At 38.6% G+C, this 25,550-nt stretch overlaps 1 pseudogene; it reads right to left on the bottom strand.

Annotated features, from left to right (window-relative positions):
* Positions 1 to 2,067: 2,067 nt before the first annotated feature.
* On the bottom strand, positions 2,068 to 21,437 carry LOC104452504 (annotated as a pseudogene).
* Between the last annotated feature and the right edge of the window lie 4,113 nt (positions 21,438 to 25,550).

The following is a 25,550-nucleotide window of genomic DNA, read 5'->3' on the forward strand; positions in this document are numbered from 1 at the left end:
GACTTTCCTAGTGAAGTTCTGGACTTTCGTTCATTAAAAGTGAACTTCGTGCACAACAGTCGTTTCCCGTGCTATTCGTTTATATATATATTTTACCCTGTTCAGCATAAACTTTAACTATTGATTATCTCCACATTCAACCGAGTTAAATGTTACTTTTTTTTACTAATTTTTTCTTCTCATAAATTTTCTCCAATTTACAGTAATAATTTATGGTAAGCACGTAAACTTCATACCAATCCACTCCTACAAAGCACGCACTCTTCACAACAATTGGCTCATGTGGCTGCCAAGTAAAGCAATAACGATGCATGCCCAAGTTCTTGTCTCATGTGTGCCCACGGAGCGATGCGGTGGCTACATCTTTGTCAACTCCATTCATCGTGTCCCCCACTGAACAGAGACAGGAGACCTACCCCATTATTTAGTATAAGAGTGTTGGAAATGGTGATCAATTTTCTAGAATTTTCTAGAGTTGCTAAACTTCTAGAACTTCCTAGATGAAGTTTCTGGAAGAAAGAGGAAAATGTCTAGCATGTAAGAGAAGTCTCTAGAAGAACTACAATCTACAATTTTCTAGAATAAGCCTAAGTGGACAACATTCCATATTATTCTGGAATGTTGTATTTAGTCCCTATAAATAGGAAAGAGGGGGAGCGTAGCAAAACAACAAATGTAAAAGAGTGAGACAAGCATGAGATAATACTCCATATCATGAAACTCCTCCACCAACACTTCCTTCAACTATTGTAAAATTATTTTATCCAACTAACGAAACTATTTCCCATATCCCATGTTCTTTATCCTTCAATTATCCTATCTTATCCCTTGTCCATCCTCTACAAAATATACTATACACTTGCAAATGTCACTAACAAAAAAAAAACTATAACTAATACCAAAACCATACTTTCGCAGCTCACACACCAAATTTTTTTTTTAACATGCTATTAGAGCCAGGAATATCGGATGGTTATGGTCGTTTGTCCTCACCATCCTCAACTAAAAAAGCTAGAGCCCGAGCCAGAGTCAACAGAGCCAGAGCCGGAGGCAGAGCCAGAGCCAGAATCAAAGGCCAGAGCTCGAGCCAAAGCCAACAGAGCCAGAGACGGAGCCAGAGCCAGAACCAAAGCCGGAGCTAGAGCCAGAGCCTACGAGAGCCAGAGCTAGAGTCCGAGGTAACAACTACAACTAAGAGCATTTTGATGCCCCGAGACATATGGGACATCATTAAAGAAAAGACATGGACATTCGAAAGCCAGTGTGAGTGTGCCAACAAAAGGATACAAGGGATCATGGAACGAAGACGGAATAAAAGACATGAGACAAATTACAATATTCGAAGTATCCCGGAAATGGATCAAGGGGGAGTGTTGGAAATGGTGATTTTCTAGAATTTCCTAGAGTTGCTAAACTTCTAGAATTCCCTAGATGAAGTTTCTGGAAGAAAGAGGAAAATGTCCAACATGTAAGAGAAGTCTCTAGAAGAAATACAATCTAGAATTTCCTAAAATAAGCCTAAGTGGACAACATTCCACATTATTCTAGAATGTTGTATTTAGTCCCTATAAATAGGAAAGAGGGGGAGCGTAGCAAAACAACAAATGTAAAAGAGTGAGAGGAACATGAGATAATACTCCATATCATGAAACTCCTCCACCAACACTTCCTTCAACTATTGTAAAATTATTTTATCAAACTAATGAAACTATTTCCCATATCCCATGTTCTTTATCCTTCAATTATCCTTTCTTATCCCTTGTCCATCCTCTACAAAATATACTATACACTTGCAAATGTCACTAACAAAAAAAAACTATAACTAATACCAAAACCATACTTTCGCAGCGCACACATCCAAAATTTTTTTAACAAAGAGATCATGTCACAGAGGCTCGCAGATAAACCGTCTCCTTTCCTTTCCCTTTCTTGGATAAGAACAAATTGGTAACTGAATTGTTTGAATGGGGATACAAGCAAAGCAGAGAACAAAAGGCTAGATTTCTAACAAGCTGCAGCATCTACTGATCAAGCCGATGTAATAATTAGTCCTGGAACACCGCAGAATGCAGGTAACATAAGATGCCGATTCGGAGAGCCTTAGAAGACTACGGTATCAAGCATGGTCCCTAAGGTCTGAACTATGTTGGAAGACATAAGGTTGGAGACGTGCTCCTCGAGGTGCTTCTTGGCATCTTGCCTTCCCACATTCGCGATCGCTACCTTCTCTGGTGGCAATTCGTCCTCCTCCTGCACCGCCTTGTTATACTTGATTGCCAAATTCAGCATCTCCTGCAAGATTGGAAGGGAGGGGGGGGGGTGAAATCAACTCATTTTGATTGTGCCATAAATAGAAATCAAAAACATCCGCCCACCAACCAACTGATATGATATTCATAATGAACTGCAGAAAAAGATGGGTTTCCTGTGGCCCTACCATATGGATATTGTGGCCAGCCACTACTCGTTATTGGACACTAATAAGATACAAACGATCACCAGTTATACTCAATGGCCAACAACCCTCCTCTCACTTTCCTAATCCTGCCACGGGTGAATTATATATATCCTCCATTTACTTAAATGGACCTACGAGGAAAACCCATATTCAAGTCTTCAGACTTGAGGCATTTATTACACCACCACACACAATGTCATCCCCGTCCATTGCCATGGATGTTCCTAATATATCTGTAACACCTATCCAGAGTATGCACCAAGAATCGTGTAAAGCTTTGACTAGAGATTGTCACCAATCAATTGTTGCCCTGTTGCCTTTCATTGAATAGGTCTTTGCCAATCCGTTTAAGAGAAAAAAAAAAGAAGAGAAGGGAGGAGGGAGGTGTAACTGCAGTGTACTTTCATTAATAGTTTTTGGAAGAGAATTTACCAAAGAATGAACTACTCTATGTAACCAATCTTATTACAAAACAAACGACTATATTTTTTCCCCCTGGATGCTTTCTTCTCAGCCTAGATGTAAAGCATAAAGCACAACCTTAGCTTTTGGATAATAAAGCATGAATCTTACTCCTACCCCCAAAAAAAATCCACCTAAAACAAGGATCTGAATTTGGAAACAATCATTTGTTTTGCAAGAAATGACAGCTTTTCAGCATCCAGTTCAATGAAATCTATATGCATTGCAAGCTAATTGATCTTGATTAATTAGGAAAAAATTGACATCAGATGAAAATATGCTTAAGCAGAGGGTCTTGTCTTGCATTGTCTAGAATCCACCTCTAAGTGACTGACGCAACCAATTCTCCAATCTTTATGCAACAGATTAAGACCTTGACTTACCTGAACAGTCTGTTCATTGGTTTTAGAATGTGTGTCAAAACGACGAAGCGTCAAGCCATCTGTCCATTTCTTCTTATGAAGATTAAGTAGCATTTTTTCCTCAAGTTCATTCTTTCTGTAATTGATGGCGATTGAGTAATAGTGTCTGTTCAGCCCATGGATCAATGCATAGAAACATGAAGGCAACCCCATGAGATAAGATCAAAATTCAATAATAAAAAAGAATATTATCTGGTCAAAACTCACCTGGATGGACGGTTTGTTGAGATGTCCAAGGTTGGAGGTTGTCTGCCTGGGTTCTTGGCCAAGCATCATGGTTTGTGGGTTGATCAAACGGAAGGCATCAATCACAACCTTCCCTTTGACATTCTGGATGGGATCCACCACTACTGCAACCACCCCTGATTTAAAGCCTCAAAACTCTGATTTTTATAAGAACACAGCACAAGTAAAAAGCAGCCCCGTTAACAATTGGATCAAACTGGAAACCTACGAGCAATTATAGTCTAGCAAAAAAAAAGGACAAAAGAAACCAAGCATATGATTATCAACCAAGAGTGAAAATATTTAAAATATCTTGAGGTACAACTCTCTGAGTGAATTTCCAAACTCCATACTTATGCTTACAGACTCGCATGCCGTACTATCATAACACTAACTACATCACCAACCAATAGTTGTTGTAAGGCCAAAAGGTCATACCATTTGTAACTACAATTTACATGCTCCCAATAAGAATCAAATATAGGGTAAAAGAGATGACCTGCTGAGTGTTGATGTCCACACCAGAAAGCCAACATCCAAAGCCAGGATGAGAGTGGTACCAACCTACCACCATCTCTGGTCTGCAATGCAGAACACATAATAGCTTTGATGAAAGGGCCCCGATACAATTAAGCAAAAAAGATAGATTGAGAAGTGTCCAATGTCCATCCAGTTAGAAAGAAAAAGCAAATGGGACCAAGTGGGTGGGTGGATAATTAAACCTTCCAGTCTGTTTGAGCATGTCGAGCATGTTGGTCTGGAACACATGATCGACTACCTCGACACTGACACCGGTACCACTCTGCGGCATAGCAAACACATCGACGACTCAGACGGTGTACTCGTCCACAAACTTCCCAAGCATCAAGCCCATCACTTCCATGGGAACCCCAGCCCTCCCTGGTCGGTCAAATCCAAGTCCCAATTTAGGGAAAAAGCAAAGCCACGCTAAAAATGGAACAACCGCAAGCAACCGACATTACCCATTAAACCGCGCCAACAGAAACCACGAAAGACGAAGCAAGAGAGAGAGAGAGAGAGAGGGAGGGAAAACTATGTAAGAGTTTTCCTAATGTTGACTAAATTAATTGATATTGTAATTTACTGTTTTTACGGTTACCGTAAAACATGGTTGGTCTAAAGTGAAATAGAAAGTTTCTTAATTAATCTAATATGGGCTGGCTAGTGTGGGCCGAGTTGAGCTTGGCCCGTAATGAGGCGGACTGGCTGGAAACTCTATAAATAATGCTCAAGTCTCTCCTCTAACCCTAATTCTCACTTGTATTCTCACCTAAGGGGCGTTTACCTAACGTTACACGTGAGGGGGCTGCCTCATTAAGTCAGTGATACGGAGGGCAATAGACGAGAATGACTTGCGCGTGGAATATTGTGTTTCCGCTTCCGCTTCAAGAATAATGAATCCCAAAACAAGTGCGTTAATCTTTCTACTCAATTATGCATGTTCTTGTTCTAGTTATGGAGATCTTGGGGTTATGCAATTTACGTCCAACATGTGGTATCAGAGCTTCCATAACCCTAGAACTTGAACGCAATTGGTTTTGCCCTAATTTGTATGGATTTACCATAATTTGTACGGATCTACCCTAATTTGTATGGATTTGCCCTAATTAGTATATATCTTGCCATAATTTATGATTTTCGAGTTTTTTTTGCTCAATAAAACTAAAATTAAATTGCAAATTCGGACTGGGTTCGACGATACGAGCAGAACCGTGGGTGGCGTGTCGCCAAAGGACGCCACACGCGCCCCCATGCGTGGCCACCCGTCATTGGGGCAGTCAAACACGCGCCCCACGCGCGGTCACGAGCCCCTACGCGCGGGGCGTGCGACGCACGCAGCTGCTGACGTCACGGTGATGTCAGTGTCCCAGGTTTGACCCAATGCGTGCGCCGCACATGAGTGCTGACGTCATGGTGACGTCAGCGACCGACCCGATGACGTCAGTGCCCGACCCGATGACGTCATCGACCCGACCTGGATGGACACCGGCCCAACCCGGTCAACCGTTGACCGGACCGGTCAACCGGTCAGACCAGGCGGCTAGATCGGACGGTGGGACCGGGAACCGGTCGGACCGGTTTTTGACCGGCTTCAAGACGCACGCGTGAGCCCCACGCGCCATGCACTCAGGCGGCGCGTGCGGGCACGTGGGGTCTTCTTTTGGCACGTGGTTGGCGGCGTTGGACTCGTATGGTGATTTCCTATCTCGTGGTATGTTTATTTTACATGTTTGATAATTTTATAGATGTGAAAATACATAAACCTGTATTTTTAGTGTATTTTTGCGTATTTTTCTTGTATTTTCTGTGATTTTGGAAATACAGGTGATGTGTTACTAGTATGTTATCACATAAACATTATGAATGTGTGATTCATTAATAAAATCAAACTTTATTATAAATTGAAACTGGTTTAATGAGGTACAACCATTATGGAATAGTAATTGAGCTATTTATTGAGCTGATGAGAAATAGTAAAGGTTATGAAACTTTTGTTGCTCAAGTATACTCCTTGACACGCTGGTAATCTTTGAATGATGGACGTCTTAAGAACTCGTGGCCAAACTGATTGTACTGATTAACATATCTGTTGTATGTGGGTAATGCATGTCAATTAAGTTACTGCATATTGTACATGAATCCATCTGGTCACTTGTTAATGTCTATCAAGTTGAATATTTTTATGGTTAAGGAGTATGATAATATTTACACAGAACAATAATATCTACTGTTAAATTTTAGATATTTGGTTCTCTAGTTTAACTCAATTAATAGGCCACTAGTTGATTACAATTATAATTTGTTACTTAAAAATTGTCTAATAAATCAGTTCTTGGCCTTGGAGTTATTGTTTGCCTTATGAACTCATGAGTGATAATGGATCGGTTGTCAAGCTTGTCGATTTGGTGTACCATGTATTACTATTGATGTTAATTTGTGATAGATATTTTAGATCGGCATTCTTTTTATGTTGTTCTGGTAATATGTAGTCGGGGTGTATAAGAGATGTTTTATTCTTTGTTATGAGAAGTTTCTCGTGTTACTGTGATCAATGATCTCATTGGAATCTGTTTTTCAGGTTCGCTGTATATATATATATATATATATATATATATATATATATATATATGTATGATTAATTTTTATTAATGAATAAAGCAATGTAATTAGCATGATATGTGATTTTGGTGATATGCTATCACGACCCAAACCCCGGGCACATGCACACCCCTCAATGGTCGATTTAAAATTTGCAACATCCCGGGAATTGTTGCCGACCCATTCATTATTTTGCACATGCGTAAACATAAAATAATCTTCATACAACAAAACAGTGGGATAGAAACGTAGGATATTATATTTCACAAGACACACCTACAACATCACAATACTTATATATATATATATATACCAGTTTAACACCCCAAGGTCTGATACAAAAAGTGAAGCTGTTCGATTACCGACTAACTAAGCTTATATCTATAAGACTGGGGTTTACTACTGCACTACCATACTTCTCGATTTCTCGGGGTGAGCTGTCACCCTACATCCAGCCTTGACGGAAAACCTGTCATCACTTGGAAGGAGATAGCGAGAGTCCTATTCCTCCTTTACTGCGATCGACTATACACGACCTGGCCTTCCTCCATTTAGGGACTTGAAAAATTTTAGCCCATGACGGGGTGAGATCACATCTCAGCGAGTAAATCCCCTAAATCCATATTAGGAGAAGGGTACACTCAACATGCAATCTAATCGCCTTTCTAACACTTTTTTTAATACCAATACTTTCCTGCATATTAGTGTCAATTAAATCATGCATAAGATATCGAGATCATATATCATCAGAATACTTTTAACACATACATATGTAAGGAAATAAATGTCACATACTTACACGGGCCCCCAATTACCAGACTAAACCATTATGGCACATCCCATAACACAACCACACAGTTCCGTCTTTTAATTAGGTCCCTCACTTTCACCTATTCATGCGTCATAAATGATTTCAATGCTCAGATAACAGTCTTCCGGTATAACTGGGCATTTCATGTGTTACAAATGATTTCAATGCTCAGATAACAGTCTTCCGGCATAACCGGGCATCTCATGTGTCACAAATGATTTCAATGCTCACATAACAGTCTTTTGGCATAACCGGGCATCACCTCGCATCGTCGAGTGCGGCACCGTCTACATCTAGACAGCATTCCATATAGGAGCATTAGTCCAGCCTCCACTGCGACCAGCATCCGTTGACTTGGGGCATTCCTGAAGGAGCATCACACGGCCCTAAAGGCTCGTGGCGGAATCTCATGCCGTGAATGCATATGATCAATGTCACACTTCAATAATCAGTTACACATATCATTCACAGTCTCAATTAAGCAATTTCATAGCAAGAATACTTCAAAACAAGCATACTCTTTTACTAACCCGAATTGACAGAAAACAGTCCAATCACGCTCTTCCGAATTCGAAGTCAGAAACCCACTCATATGAGCCCGAAAAATTCTCAAATTTGGACACCTCCTAAAAACATATAAACAAACATTTTTTATGCAAACACTAAGTTCCAGATCCCTTTGGATTCGGCCCAGAAATTCTCTCTATCAAGCACAAAAATCAGATCCAGTTCCAGAGAGCCTAACTCATCGAAATCAATTCGTTTTTGGGTCAAAATCTGGTTTGTTTGATTTAAATTCGAGTCTGATAAACTATAAGTTGTAACGAACAACTTTCATGAAGAAAACAATTAGAAATTCGACCTCTAAAGATCAGTAACAGCCCTCAGAATCATAACAGGTCACGGGTTACAAAACTGTCCGAATTATTGTTCGAGGATGACGTCATTAAAATCGTCATCTTTTTAATTTCTAAAAATTATAATAAAATATATGTTAATATTTAAGATGTCCAAAATGTTTCTTTAGAATAATTTTCCTTCAAAATCACAACACACAGTTGTCTACGAAATAAGCAAAACACACACGTTCTGGAAACTGTTTCAGAAATCAGCTACTGTTCTAGTCCGAATCTTCCTCCACGACGTTTGTCTTACTCTCTAAACCCTATCTAAGCTTTTCTATGGCCATCATAACATTCCTAACCAACATCTATCTATATATAACGTCATATACATCTTTCTAACTTGCACGAATTCCTAATAGAGGTACTCAACCCTTAATCCAGATTTAGAAGACAACTCACCACCGAAACTAATGGCAATCCTCACTTGTGGCCAGATGGCAACACAAGGACAGCCGTGGAGGTTTTTGACGATGATTTGGACCCGGCACAACGGCTGGAGGTGTTGTTGAGCGACCACCATAGCAACACACAAAGTCCCGGATTTTCTTGAGGAGGGAGGAACGCTCGAGACTTTGTTGTTCGGTCGCTGCTTTGTCGTTCAAGGGGGAGCAAGAATGGCCGAATAAACTAACTTAAATAAGAAGAAGACAAGACTTTTTATGGCTGTGAAAGGGAAATGAAATTGTTGTAAGGCTGGATAAGGGAAAGAGAGAGACAGGTGCACGGCAGCAAGGGAGAAGAAATAAGTGCGGAAGAAAAAGAAAATAGGGTAAAGCAGAAGACTAAGATCCTTCGGCTGAGAGAAAAGAAAGGAAAGAAAAATAAAGAACAAGAAAGAAAAGGGAAAAGTAAAGAGGAAAGCAGCCCATTTGCTGCTGCACTTCGGTTTCCTATGGCAAGAAGAGAGGAGGAAGGTGGGGAGTAAATGCTTGGAAGTTACTCAGCATTTACTCAGCATTTACCTTTTGCTTTTGGTCCCAAATTCCATGGAAAATTGGCTCTCCATTACTACCTTAGGTCCCACTATCTTTTCTAAGTCCATCTCCTTTAAATACCAAGGAAATTGAGGTAAAATTGTAGGAGAGAGGGATTCCTACGAATTTCCTTTTGAGGGGACTTCTCTTCTTTCTTATTTACCAAATTAACACTTAAGTTAATTGGGTCAAGTCCCCTAGTAGTCACTTATAAATCCTTATTTAAACATCTATAACTCTTTCTCCAATCGTTTCATAATAAATGCCCAAAACCTATTTGAAAAGTGGCATTTCCTTTTTATTCTTTTAATTTGTTACTCTTGTCCCTTTTCCGTTAACAATTCTCGTCGTCCATAAATTTTGAAAAGATGCAACAACATTTCCCGAGATTAATTGTGACACATGACAATTCTTAATTTCTGTAATCGACATCATTTCCTCAGTTAATTTCAGTCAAATGTGATTTTAGCGCATCCTAAATTATCAGTTAGTTTTTAGGAATTTTCGGTGCAACTGACCCGTGGTCGATTATTCCTAGCCACAATGCACATCTTCGACATATTGACGACTCTTGATTATCATGAATAATGTTGAGGTTTCAATTACGAGCACAAGGTACCAAAACAACAGAAAAATCGGTTTAGTGCCGATCGACGAGAAATTTGTAACTAGTTGGAATCACCCAAACCTAATTTTATCTCTATCAAATCGGCCTATTTCTGATTTCTGATAGATTTTCGACTATGCCGAACTGATCTTGGTAGACTAACACGGTCGACTAGTCGATTCTTGGTCAAATTCTCAAGTCTGTTGCATCAAAATCCTTTAATAACTTTCCCGATTAGTCAAGTTATCTCATGAGTGATCAGCTCAGAGAATAGCACTTTAAGCATGTCGATGAAAAGCCTGATTTATTTAATTGAAAACAGAAGCAGACAATCAGACTGTCACAATTCTTCCCCTCCTATAAAAATTTCGTCCTCAAAATTTAAACCGTTAAAATTCTCCTTCCAAATGGCGGGGGTATTGTCATCTAATTTATTCTTCGCTTCTCCAAGTAGCTTCTTCTGTCCCAGGCGTTCTTGATAATTCAAAGTCCAATCTTTAGTTTTCATGCCATGTGAATTTTGCCCTAATGCCATTTTGGCTACAACTCAGACTGACAAGCGGCTTTGAGGATTCACGCGTGACCGACTCGTGTGAAACCACGTTCAAGACATCTCAACTCATGGACGTCCTTAACTACATGGAATTGCGGAGGATAGATTCTTATTTCAAAGTACACGATTACTAATGATCGACCTAGGGTCGTTCGTGAATTCAATAATAGTAAACAGAATCACCCGTTGTTCCATTATGTTCTGTCTGCGAATCGACTTTTAGTCGTCCTTGAAATCGGCCTGCATATCTACAGGATCATCCTCACGCAAGTCTCACAATCAAGTCGTTTTCCCAGGTCAAGTTCTTTAGTCGTACGAGTTCTGTCCTCATTAACCTTTCCTCTCATGGTCAGTATCTCAGGTGTGATTAATTCCGAGTGAGATCAACCAACAATGCATTGACGGAATTCACATTCATTCATCCCTTAGAGAACTCGAATTTCAAGATTTCAAAGGGGCCTACATACCTCGGACTTAGTTTCCCTTTCCCACCGAAGCATGAAGTACCCTTCATTTGTGACACTTTCAAAAATACGTTTTCACTAACTTGGAATTCCAATGGTCTCCGGCGCTTATCGGCGTAGCTTTTCTGACAGTTTTGAGTAGTCTTTAATTTGCTTATAATAACTGTGACATCATCCATTAGCTGCTAGACTAACTCTGGGCCCGTGGCCTTTCGTTCCCCGACTTCATCCATTAGCATTTTGCACACTCTACAATACAACGCTTCAAAATGAGCCATCTGAATGCTCTACCGGTAGCTGTTGTTGTAAGCGAACTCAACGAGATGAAGTTGTTCCTCCCAACTTCCTTTGAGATCTAACACGCAAGCCCACATCATGTCTTCGAGGGTTTGAATCGTCCTCTCAAACTGGTCATCTATCTGAGGATGATAGGCCGTAATGTACTGTAACTTCATTCCTAAGGCATTCTGCAATTTTTTCCAAAAGCAGTTGTAAACCTCGGGTCTCAGTTTAACGTAATCGTCCTGACACTACATGCAGACGAACAATTTGACGTACATACAACTTTGCATGCCTATCCAAGTCCAAGTCTTTTCGTACTGTGATGAAGTGAGCCGTCTTCATCAGTCTGTCGATCACTACCCAAATAGAATCATTACCCCTCGGACTTCTCGATAAGCCTATCACAAAATCCATTGTGATATGCTCACATTTCCACTCAAGAATTTTGAGAGGTTGTAAAAGTCCTCCTGGTTTATAGTGCTGAGCCTTTACTTGCTGACACGTCAAACACTTGGCGACATGCTTAGCTATGTCTGCTTTCATACTAGACCACCAATAGTGTTGACGCAAATTCCGATACATCTTCGTATTGCTAGGATGTATGCTATAACTATTACGATGTGCTTCTGATATGATTCCCCCCTTAAGTTCTACATCATGAGGTACACACAATCGTCATTTGAATCTCAACGTTCCGTCTTTTAAAATGTGAAAATCTGATTTTCTCTTTTCTACCTCTTCCTATACAATTTTTGGATCTATGGGTCGGTCCACTAAAGTGTATTAATCCTCATTTGTAGTTCCGGTTCAATTCTGAGGGTGGCCATAAGATTTGAAAGGTGGCCTACCTCAAACTTGAAATCCGAATCTCTAGCATTCTCGATCAAAGTCCATTCCTTGAGCACCATTTGGGCAACTGAAGACTTCCGACTCAGCGTATCGACGACTTTATTCGTTTTTCTTGGGTGATACAAAATACCACAATCATAGTCCTTCAGAAGTTCCATCTAGTGACATTATCTCATATTCAATTCCTTCTGAGAAAATAAATACTTGAGACTCTGATTGTTCGTGAAGATCTGAATCTTTCTCCACACAAATAATGTCTCCAAATCTTTAGAGCAAAATGATTGCTGTGAGTTCTAAGTCATGCGTCGAATAGTTCAATTCGTAAGGTTTCAATTGACAGGACGCGTAGGCAACAACTTTATCATGCTGCATTAACACACAACTCAGTCCTCTAAATGACGTATCACTGTAGATCTCGTATTCTCTAGGATCGGATAGTATGGTCAGCGCAGGTACAATAGTTAGCTTTTCCTTAAGCTCTTGAAAACTATACTCGCATTCACCTGTCCATACAAAATTTTCTTCCTTCTTTAGAAGTCGAGCCAACGGTGACGCTAACGCAGAAAACCCTTCTACAAACTGTCTGTAATACCCTGCCAGACCTAGAAAACTTCTGATCTCTGTCATTGTAGTTGGTCTCGGCCAATTACTTACTACTTCAATCTTGCTTGGGTCCATAGCAATATCTTTGATCTTCAACTCTTCAACTGTCGTGTCAACGATGATTGCCAACTACCTTGGCAACTCCCATCTAGTCACCGGGTTGCCTCAACAAATGAAATCAAAGTAATCGAGAGTCCTCCTTGATTTTCAAGGAATTCAAAACTACCTCTCGCCACCGGGTTAAACTGAATTGCTTCACAATAACAATCCATTATAGCAAGATGCTCCTCCTTTCTCCAACCTCATTCCACTAAACAGAAGTTCTACAAGCTTAACGATACTTTCGTTGTGCCACTCTGATAAATTATCCCAGAAACACTGCCGCTCCTATTCAGTGCATAGTCCGATTCATTCCTGCCCCCTTCGCCATACTAGAAGCTTGCCAGGAGCCGCTCCTTGTCCAGGCTCTTTAGCCTCGGCAATCACTCCCTGCCCTCGTTTGACCGGTTTGTATAGGCCTATAAGCCTTTGTCTGGTTCGGCCTCGAGCTACATGTCTATTGAAGGGGTCCTGTTTCTATAGGGACTAACTCACAAATGCATTATCCGCTTTGGTCCGTCCCATACCAAGCCTCACGGTTTTACCTTTTGGCGCATGGTTAGGCACTACCCCAGGAGGTCACCCATCCTAGTAGTGCACTATCCTAAGCTTGCTTATCCTTCAGGTTCAGAGGCATCAACTGACTTTCAATATTCAGTTTTAAATCGTCTAAAAAACCTCTTTGTCCCACCTACTGGGTTATAAATTAGTCTCAGTGCATACTCAGGCAACTCTACAAACTTTGTCTTGTACTGATCTACGGACATCTCATTCTAGCGAAGCCGTTGGAACTTTGTCATCTTGAACTCTCTCATACTGTCTAAGAAGGACTTTCCATTGAAAGCCTCACAAAAGACACCCTAAGTCTGAGCTATGCCTTCCGAGAACACTCTTCCTTGAGTGACTTCCCACCACATACTAGCGTTACCTTGAAGCTGATAAGCCACCAGAAGTACTCAATCTTCCTCTGAACACCTTAACACAGTGAAGGTCTTGTCAACATCCCTTAACCAAAGGGTCGCAGTCTCAGGGTTGCTTACATCATTGAACCTCGGTGACTTAAGTCTTAGGAACTGTTCTACCAGCTTGTGCATCAGTCTCCTACCGATCACAATCCTAGGTTGGACTTCAGCAAGTGTGGCTGCAGTAGCGGCAGCGGTAGCTTGATTCTGAACTTGCTGTCCCATCAAAATTCCCAAAGTCTCAAGTGCTTGCACGATCTTATCTAATCTAGGATTGTCAAGTGCTGCTACACCAGTACCAGCCTGAGGCAATACTCTCTCACTCATGCTGGCCTAAGCCTGCGCTCTTCCTCGGGTACCGACCCTAGTCGACGTTCTATCCCGAGTGACAGACGCGAAAGACCTCCTCTTAGGAGTCTTCTGATCTGGATCACTCATCCTACATGATCTCTACAGAACATTCCTCCTAATTCCACACGGAATTAGGGAAAATTGAATGACCCACACAAAACAACTACCAATCAGCTAGCCAATCACAAGCGTTTGCATAAGGAAAAAGCATTTCCTATTAACTATCCCAAAACCCATTGCACCTTATCACTCCAAACACTAACTTGCTCTAATACCATTTAAACGGGGATGTCACGACCCAAACCCCGGGCACATGCACATCCCTCAATGGTCCATTTAAAATTTGCAACATCCCAGGAATTGTTGTCAACCCATTCATTATTTTGCACATACGGAAACGTAAAACAAACTTCATACAACAAAACAGTGGGATACAAACGTAAGATATTATTTTTCACAAGCCACACCTACAACATCACAGTACTTATATATATATACCAGTTTAACACCCCAAGGTCTGATACAAAAAGTGAAGCTGTTCGATTACCGACTAACTAAGCTTCTATCTATTAGACTGAGGTTTACTACTGCACTACCATACTTCTCGATTTCTTGGGGTGAGCTGTCACCCTACATCCAGTCTTGATGGGAAACCCGTCATCACTTGGAAGGAGATAGCGAGAGTCTTATTCATCCTTTACTGCGACCGATTGTACATGACCTGGCCTTCCTCCATTTAGGGACCTGAAAAATTTTAGCCCACGACGGGGTGATATCACATCTCAGCGAGTAAATCCCCTAAATCCAGATTAGGAGAAGGGTACACTCAACATGCAATCTAATCACCTTTCTCACACTTTCTTAATACCAGTACTTTCTTGCATGTTAGTGTCAATTAAATCATGCATAAGATATCGAGATTATATACCATCAGAATACCTTTAACACATACATATGTAAGGACATAAATGTCACATACTTACAAGAGCCCCTAATTACCAGACTAAACCATTATGGTACGTCCCATATCGCACCACACAGTTATGTCTTTTAATTAGGTCCCTCACTTTCACCTATTCATGCGTCACAAATGATTTTAATGCTTAGATAACAGTCTTTCGACATAACCGGGCATTTCATGTGCCACAAATGATTTCAATGCTCAGATAATAGTCTTTCGGCATAACCGGGCATTTCATGTGTCACAAATAATTTCAATGCTCAGATAACAGTCTTTCGGCATAACCGGGCATCGCCTCGCACTGTCGAGCGCAGCACCGTCTACATCTAGACGGCATTCCATATAGGAGCATCGGTCCAACCTCCACTGCGACCGGCATCCGTTGACTTGGGGCATTCCTGAAGGAGCATCGCTCGGCCCTAAAGGCTTGTGGCGGAATCTCATGCCGTGAATGCATATGATCAATGTCACACTTCAATAATCAGTTACACATAATATTCACAGTCTCAATTAAGCAATTTCATAGCAAGAATACTTCAAAACAAGCATACTCTTTTATTAACCCGAATTGACAGAAAACAGTCCAATTACGCTCTTCCAAATTCGAAGTCAGAAACCCACTCGTATGAGCCCGAAAAATTCTCAAATTTGAACACGTCGTAGACAACACATAAACAAACATTTTTCATGAAAGCACTGACATCTAGGTCCCTCTAAATTCGGCCCAGAAATTCTCTCTACCCAGCACAACAATCAAGTCCAGTTCCAGAGAGCCTAACTCATCAAAATCAATTCGTTTTTAAGTCAAAATCTGGTCCATTTGATTTAAATTCGAGTATGATAAACTATAAGTTGTAATGAACAACTTTCATGAAGAAAACGATTGGAAATTCGACCTCTAAAGATCAGTAACAGCCCTCAGAATCATAATAGGTCACGGTTACAAAACTGTCCGAATTACTGTTCCAGGATGACGTCATTAAAATCGTCATTTTTTTTAATTTCTAAAAATTATAATAAAAATATATGTTAATATTTAAGATGTCCAAAACGTTTATTCAGAATAAAATTCCTTCAAAATCGCTACACATAATTGTCTACGAAATTAGCAAAACACACACATCCTGGAAACTGTTTCAAAAATCAGCTACTGTTCTAATCCGAATCTTCCTCCACGACATTTGTCTTGCTCTCTAAACCCTATCTAAGCTTTTCTATGGCCATCATAACATCCCTAACCAACATCTATCCATATATAACGTCATCTACATCTTTCTACCTTGTACGAATTCCTAATAGAGGTACTCAACCCCTAATCCAAATTTAGAAGACAACTCACCACCGAAACTAATGGCGATCCTCACTTGTGGCCGGACGGCAACACAATGATAGCCCTAGAGGTTTTTTACGATGATTTGGACCCAGTACAATGGCTGGAGGTGTTGTTGAGCGACCACCATAGTAGCACACAAAGTCCCAGATTTTCTTGAGGAGGGAGGAACGCTCGAGACCTTGCTGTTCGGTCGCTGCTTTGTCGTCCAAGGGGGAGCAAGAATGGCCGAATAAGCTAACTTAAATAAGAAGAAGACAAGACTTTTTATGGCTGTGAAAGGAAAGGAAATTGTTGTAAGGCTGGATAAGGGAAAGAGAGAGACAGTGCACGGCGGGGGGAGAAGAAATAAGTGCGGAGGAAAAAGAAAAGAGGGTAAAGCAGAAGACTAAGACCCTTTGGCTGAGAGAAAAGAAAGGAAAGAAAAATAAAGAACAAGAAAGAAAAGGGAAAAGTAAAAAAGAAAGCAGCCCATTTGCTGCTCCACTTTGGTTTCCTACGGCAAGAAGAGAGGAGGAAGGTGGGAAGTAAATGCTTGGAAGTTACTCAGCATTTACTCAGCATTTACCTTCTGCTTTTGACCCCAAATTCCATGGAAAATTGGCTCTCCATTACTACCTTAGGTCCCACTATCTTTTCCAAGTCCATCTCCTTTAAATACCAAGGAAATTGAGGTGAAATTGTAGGAGAGAGGGATTCCTACGAATTTCCTTTTGAGGGGACTTCTCTTCTTTCTTATTTACCAAATTAACACTTAAGTTAATTGGGTCAAGTCCCCTAGTAGTCACTTATAAATCCTCATTTAAATTTCTATAACTCTTTCTCCAATTGTTTCATAATAAATGCCCAAAACCTATTTAAAAGTGGCATTTCCTTTTTATTCTTTTAATTTGTTACTCTTGTCCCTTTTCCGTTAACAATTCTCGTCGTCCATAAATTTTGAAATGATGCAACAACATTCCCCGGGATTAATTGTGACACATGATAATTCTTAATTTATGTAATCGACATCATTTCCTCGGTTAATTTCAGTCAAATGTCATGTATTCTGCCCAAAAGCGATTATATGATTAGGTATGTAACTCTCTGGATGTGTACTTGTACGTCAAGTTACACGGTACTCATATGATGCTAATTATATATATTGCGTGGTTTTCAGTCACCTTTTTTTGTAATTAATAATTTCATTATTATTGAGGTTTTTACTGCTTCAAATATTAAATTGTGGACATATGATTTGTCGCTTGAGAAAAGAGCAATTGAATTTGCTTACTATCCATGAAGCGTTCTATTCTAGAACACTTGAAAAGATATTTACTTGCGGACTGCACTGCTATAAGATGATGGAAGCCTTAGTTGGTGGAAATTATGTCTTGTCTAATATTGAAATTATGACACATCTGCAAAGATTATGTTTAAGTCATAATGATATATACATCTTGCATATGATTAAAAGGTTGTTTCTGAAAGTTTTCTATTTGAGGATCAAATGACCGAGATAAAGTATAAAACAATTACAATTAGTCTTAAAAAGTTGTCAGGCTTAACAGTGGCCGTGAGTATTTTGACAACTATGACAATGCCAAATAGCTTAAAGGGTCATTTGTCAAATACTTGGTAGATTCTGGGGTGATAATTTAATTACTAAACCTGAAAATTCTGACAAAAAGATTTGGCCAAAAGGCATAAATGCACCATATTGAACATGGTGATGAGTATGATTAGTAAGACTAATTTATCTGATTTTTGTGGGCTGATATTATAAAAGCAATTTTGTCATATACAAAATGTGTCTCTTATCAAAGTTGTTTCATAAACTTCTTTTAAGTTATAGATTGGACATAAATTACTTGAATCATATGAAATTTAGATGTGTCATGCAAAAGTGAGGTTATCTAATCCAATATTAAGTGCATTAGAATTCAGATCCACTCGGAATTATTTTGTATCTTATTTAGATTGTTAAAGTGGTATTGATTTTATGACCCTAAAGAAGGTACAAGAATTATGGAATGACATATTCTAAAGTTTCTAAAGATTGACGTAATTGTATAGGATAATTATGACCCTAAAGTTGTTTCTAAAGAATTATAGTATGATGGATGTTACTATGTTTTTGTCTTTACCTATACAGATAATTATGGAATCTCCTGTACCATAGACTAAACTTGTTGATGTTCAAGGTACTATTCTTGATGTAGTTTATAATGAAATTTCTTAAACCTCTCAAGTGCAGAATGAAGTGGTTGCAGCTTTATTAAGGAGATTTGTTAGAGAAAGACGATCAGTTATATCATCATACTGTATAGTCTATTTGTGAGAGCATGATTACAATATCCACTACATGATTGTTTTAGCAACTTATATAAATGTCGTTTCTTGTTCTCATTTAAGTATGTGATTAGATGCCATAAAATACGGTATACAATCTATGAAACATCATAGTGTTTGGAAACTAACTTACTTGCCTAAAGATCATAAGTTCATTAGTTGCAAATTGGCGTACAAAACTAAAAGAATTTCAAAGAAAGATTGTGGAATTAAAGCCAAATTGGTAACTAAAGTTTTCACTCTGAAAGAGGGGTGGATTGTTTATAGTGAAGAAATAATTATTTCTTTAAATATTCTTTCAGAATGAACGTGGCATTAATAATTTATTTGATATAAAATTATGCCAAATAGATACAAAATCTATATTTTACAATTGGAGAATTTTGCAACAAATGTTTCAAGTAAACTTGTGTGTAGACTGAAAAGTCTTATTTATAGTCTTAAGCAAGTTTCCAGACAATATTATTAAAGTTTCATAGTGTTGTTATTTTTTGTTCAATTGGAAACAAAGTAATTCAATATACTGCAAGGTTAGTGGGAGGAAATTTATTTTTTCTCATACTTTATGTACATAATATTTTGCTTACAAGTTGTGACCTTGAGACATCTTATATCTTTTGTACTGAGGTTTGTAAGGATTGTTTTTGCCATATTATAGTAGATTTTCTCGGAGGACATTTGCTGATTGTATATTGGAAATATTCAATATATATTATTGCAAGCCAGGAATTGCTCCTGTTGTTAAGGGTGATGGACTAAATCTATCACATTGTCCTTATTTAGATATTGAGAAAATCTAATTAAAGGGTGTACCTTGTGTCAATGCACTTAAAAGTATAATGTATGCTCGAATTTGCACTAGACTAAATGTTGTCTTTGTGACGGGACTTCTAGGTAGATATCGGTCAAATCCAGGACATGATCACTGGGTTGCTGTCAAGAAGGTTTTAAGGTATTTAAAGAAGACAATAGATTATATGTTAATTTACAGACATGTTCAAGTCTTGCAATTAGTAGGGTATTTAGATGTAAACTTTGCTGGCTGTTGAGATGACATGCAATCAATAATGGAATACATATTTATGTTTGTAGTAAGTGCAGTAAATAAAGTTCTATGTCATCTTATACTATGTAAGCAGTGTTAGTAACATTCATTTAGGCTCCTGAACCTCATGAAGAAATTAATTGTTTTAACTTTATGGATAGACCCATATGGTTGTATTGAGATAACAAATTTGTAATATTATTTATTTATTACAGAGGTCTCAAGGGGTCTAAATATATGGTGGTCAAAATTTTTGACCAAAAGTAAACGGTACAGAAATGTGACGTTTTAATATAATATATTTTTACAGATGATGTGATTGTAGATCCACTAACTAAAGGCTTACACCCGTGTGTATTGGAGTGACATATTGTTAGCATGGGCCTAGGAGGATCATGAGATGCTGTTATTTAGTGGTAGCTATTTTGACTTTACTCTGATAAAAGTTTCATCTGTGTTCGTTACACTTTGTAACGGTTTGATATGTATCAACTTTTGCATTCAATAAAATATTTTTGAATGTATTGTTATTATGTTGAATACATATTGATAAAGTCTCAAGGGATTGTATAAACCTTGAGTGAAGGCTAGGGGCATCCGGGCATCCTGTTATTAGCCTTATGCATATGTCTTGTGATACATAAAGAAATGTTAACCATAAGGACAAGACATATGTGGGTTCATTGGAACTATAAAGCATTCTCTAGTGCCACAAGTTTTTGTGACGCCTAAGGTAAGAGAATGGTGACTGACAAATGGGATCTCTCTATGAGAGATGTTATCCATTTGCCACACTACCATATTGAATCCATATCAATAAAGTTGAGAACATTCGTGACCATAGAAGGCTCTGTGTGTATACATGCAGTTACTGCCAAGATTCGGTGTTTAAGATTTTATGGGATAGGATTGACTACTGAAAATTATCTCTGGACCAAATGTGTTCACATACAGTACAGTTTTAATTAATATAGTATAAGTGGGAGAATGTAAGAGTTTTCTTAATGTTGACTAAATTAATTGATATTGTAATTTACTGTTTTTATGGTTACCGTAAAACATGGTTGGTCTAAAGTGAGATAAAATGTTTCTTAATTAGTCTAATATGGGCTGGCTAGTGTTGGCCGAGTTGAGCTTGATCCATAATGAGGGGGACTGGCTGGAAACTCTATAAATAGTGTTCAAGTCTCTCTTCTAACCCTAATTCTCACTTGTATCCTCACCTAAGGGGCGTTTACCTAACGCTACACGTGAGGGGGCTGCCTCATTGAGCCAGTGATATGGAGGGCAATAAAGGAGAATGACTTGCGCGTGGAACATTGTGTTTCCGCTTCCACTTCAAGAACAATGAATCCCAAAACAGGTGCGTTAATCTTTCTACTCAATTATGCATGTTTTTATTCTAGTTATGGAGATCTTGGGGTTATGCAATTTACATCCAACAAACTATACCGTGCTTGAGCATCTTGAGGAGGGCGAGGGAGGAGATGTAGACCTGCTTGAATGAATCGAGGGTCAAGGAGTCGGGGGCCGGGTGGCCCAGACCACCTCCGGCGCCGGCGAACATTCTCTAAAGCCTCTCCATACCACCGGACATCCAAGTTCAGGATCAAACTGTTGCTGCTGTGAAGCGATGGAGGAGAGAGGAAGTAGGACGAGGGGGAGGAGAAGAAGGAGACGAATTTCGGATGTTGGCTTTTGCTGCAAGCCAGCCAGCCGTTTGGGCTGATTCGAAACAATAACGAATCAAATCCACCTAAATGTCGGAACTTTACATCGACCCATGAAGCCAAAAGCACAAATTAAGGAAATCGTGATTTCGATCGAACGAACGTGAGGGAGATTTTAATTGAAGTTTTAATTTTTTTCCCCTTAACTTGTGAAAAGCATCGATTTAATTGATTTTCATATTGGTTAATGTAATTGTGATTTTTTTTTTTTTTGCATGTCATTGAAATTTTTCTTTATACAACATCCATTATGCGTATATAAAAACAATTTTGAAAAAGGAACTTGGTAGTGATATGCACAACCAAATAAATATTTATAGAAACATTTATCCATGTTAAAAAGTTGTTTATGCTCAATTCTTTTCTTTATTTTATTTTACAATTGATCCAAAAATTTGCTTAAACTGGGTTTTTTTTTTTTTTTAACTCTCCATGTTAAAAACCATTTATTACTTTCCCAGCTATTTCCTTAGCATTACCTTCATAAGCTTTTCAGCCTCAATTGGCTGATTCTCACGCTAGAGACTGATAAAGTAAACTTGAAGTTTTTTGGCAGACTCCATAAAATCTCTAGCATGTCTCTCAACATCAACTAAAACGGTAAGAAGCACTTTCTCAGTAACCAGGCATTCATGACAATTAACCAGCTAAGGGCTGGGAGGGGGGTTTTTTTATTTTTAGTTGTTTTTTTTTAAGGGGCGGTGGGGGGTGAAGCAGTTGCACTCCAAAATAGGGAACCAAGATTACCAATTTCTTTCAAGAACAGCTAACAGAACATCTTTGTTTAGTGATGAATGAGAGATAAATTAGGAATGCTTACACATATCTTATTCACTTTTTGAACGATTAGAATTACACAAATAGAGACATTCTCAACCTCCTACACGTGGGGAAAGTTAACAAATATAACAACTCAAGAGTACATTAGCACACTAAGGTATCCAATCAGCATGATATTGGACAAGCAACAAGTCAGATGTAACTTAGATCTAAGATATTAATAAAATTACAAAAAAGCTTATTCAGCCTAGAAAGTCTCTTTCTTAGTCCACTGTCGCAACAGTTGGGACATTATCCGCCCCGAAAAAAGGAACCTTGGTAAAGGATTTTATGATCACTTTTTGGTCTCCTGGTGGCACCAAGCCAGCACTCCGTTACAAGTTGAGTGCACTGTCCCTTCTGTATCCAATAAAAAAACATTGCGAGAATGCTGTCCTGTAACTAGATGTTAAGGATCTTTCATTCCTCAAGCTTCCTCCGCGCACGACTCATACAAGAGCACTTCCTACATACCAACTAATATTACCCTATGCATTCCACTTAAGACTTGCAATAATCCAAGTGTCCTCCATAAGAGGTCAAGTTCATTCAACAGATTCTCTCAAACTATAGGAAACTCGCAGCTTATAAATATGATTTTATAGTTTAGAAATACTAGAAAGGCAACTTATTAAAACTGCTTTTGAGTTCAATTGCAAGAGAAAGCACACAGCATATGCTCTTCTGGTATAGAATCCAGATAACTAGCTCCATCATGATATGTCTAAATAAAACTTCATAGGTTTATAGAGCATCACATGTGCAAGTCCTTGCTGGGCATGATCAATGAGTGATCTCTTGTTCTCTCCTCTTAGGGCTATTGATGTTAGAATGGTGGTAAAGAAACTACCATATCCCCTTCTGCCTATCCCCATCCACCACTACATATGGACACATAGCTGTGGACATGAGTATTGTGGTGGTCATTCGACTGACATATGGGATTCTCAAAAAATTTATAATAATGACTTATGTATCCGATTATACGTAGTTTTCATCACCTGAACTACTCTAAATGTAGACATTCCTCTTAGAACTACCTGAGATGTACTTTTCGAGAACCATCAACTAGAATCTTAACCAATAACAAACTAACCCTTATCCTACTCAGCAAGTCAGAACTAGTTCGTCGTCATCTTCCGCGCCAAGCAACAAACATTCATTACGTTTTAGTTGATTAAATTAAACCTACTCTTCATAATAACAGGGTCAGACTTATTACGAAGTCATTTTACATAAGATGTTGGGCCATGCATAGTTCTAAATTCTCGGTACCAACAAAACCTCATTAAATGTTCAAAAGTCAAGTTTACATAGTATATGAGTAGCAAAAGTGTACGCGTCTTCTCGAATGAACAAACAGTTAACATTTGAAGGTTTTGTTGAATCGTCCAGTATAGGATATTTGAATTATCAGTTAACGGAAAGAAAGAAATTACGAATGGAGCAATTGGATATGTACATATATAAATAGAGAAATATATTTTGAGATTTGAACTCTTTTTTTTTAATCCATCTATTAATCTTTTTATCGCTTAGGCATTTGTTTCAAAAGGCTGTGTTAAAAGCATAAGAAATAAAGTGACGGTTTCTTTATAGCTTTGTACGGGACTATGTTTTTAGACTCGAAAGCTAGTGAAAACTTTAGGGGCGGATTGTATTTTGCAGATCATTTAAAAAATTACAAGTTTAATAAGCACATTAAACGCTGAAAATATGATTCATCCACAATTGTTCTTCCGTGATAGTTAACCAGAAGGTTTAAGAGGCATGAAAAATAAAATAAAAAATTTGAGGAGAATCCAATCAAAAATTATAATTCTTTCGTCCTTTTTATATTACACGTTTATTGTACTATGAAATAGGAATAGCTCTCAATGAGCCGGCTGGGGGAGGGGATACGGGACCCCGAGCCGCAACGCAGTTGTTCCATGTCTCATTGCTCCTCCTATAGACATCAGATTTTGTCCCCTTAATCGGCTTGTGGCTCGAGATGCTCAACTCCACAAATTGGTTGTGGCAGTTCTTCCCGCTTTCAAGAGCTCACGACAACATTCATTGGTGGGTGTAAAGGTGTCGGCAAGGAATATGAATTGAAAGAGTCCAGACCCACAATCGGATCTTATTCCCTTTCCGCAATCAGGGTTTCCGACCTTGGCGAAGGTAGCCTTAGGAAGCAATGCAACAGGGACGACCAACAAGATCATAAGAGCGGACAAGTTCTTCGGCGTTGCCATTATGGTCTTTGGGGATAGGAGGGTGAGAAAATTTTCCGAGGTTGTTGATCGTTTGATGATGCAGTTGATCTTGAGATGAGAACTTATATAGCTCGAGGGAAGTAGTGCATTAATGAAATCAATTCATCGGTTAAGATTTAGAAATTTATGTAGGGAACGTGTAGAATTATTTCTCTTGCAATAAATGCAATGATTGAGGGCCTTGTCTTCTGACCTTTTTTTTTTTTCCAGTTCAATCATTTGCCATTAAAAAACAAAAGCATTAATGAGTTGCTTGGTTGAAGAGAATTATCTGTAAACGAAAATACTTATTTCCAATGTGATTTTCAATCCCACGTTTGATATATAATACCAACTAGTGACATGCCCTCAGTTTAAAATAATTTTATAAAATTAAATTAGCTTAAAACGTTTCACCATATATACTCTCGCAAATGCACGTTATGTTAACGATACCTTTTATTTAGGGTTAGGGTCCATCCCTAATTTTTAGGATTAACGCCACAAAAAGTTATCAAACAAGTACATCTATGACAAATTTATCTCAAACTAATTTTTAAAACCGCCATAATTCCAAGCTAGTATTCCTATGACAAATTTTCCCAAACTAATTTTTTGACCACAAAAGATCCCAACCCGATACGTTTGTGATAGATTTGCTCTCAATTAGTTCCTATGAAATTGTATTAATATCACGAAAAGTCACAAAACCGATATCCTTGTAACAAATGGAGGATAAACCAAATACCCATCAACTACCACATATCATCCATCCAACTCAGGAATTTGATAAAAAAATTTAACGAAAACCAGTAAAAGATAAATTTGTCATAAGTATACTAGTTTAGGTTGACACAAGTGTACTCATTTAGGGTTTTCGTGATATAAGCCCTGATTTTTATGCAAGTGATTACAGTTGAAGCCAAAATTTAAGCATCAACAATTGATAA

This window comes from Eucalyptus grandis, chromosome 7, assembly GCF_016545825.1.
Source record: "Eucalyptus grandis isolate ANBG69807.140 chromosome 7, ASM1654582v1, whole genome shotgun sequence".
NCBI classification, from domain to species: domain Eukaryota; kingdom Viridiplantae; phylum Streptophyta; class Magnoliopsida; order Myrtales; family Myrtaceae; genus Eucalyptus; species Eucalyptus grandis.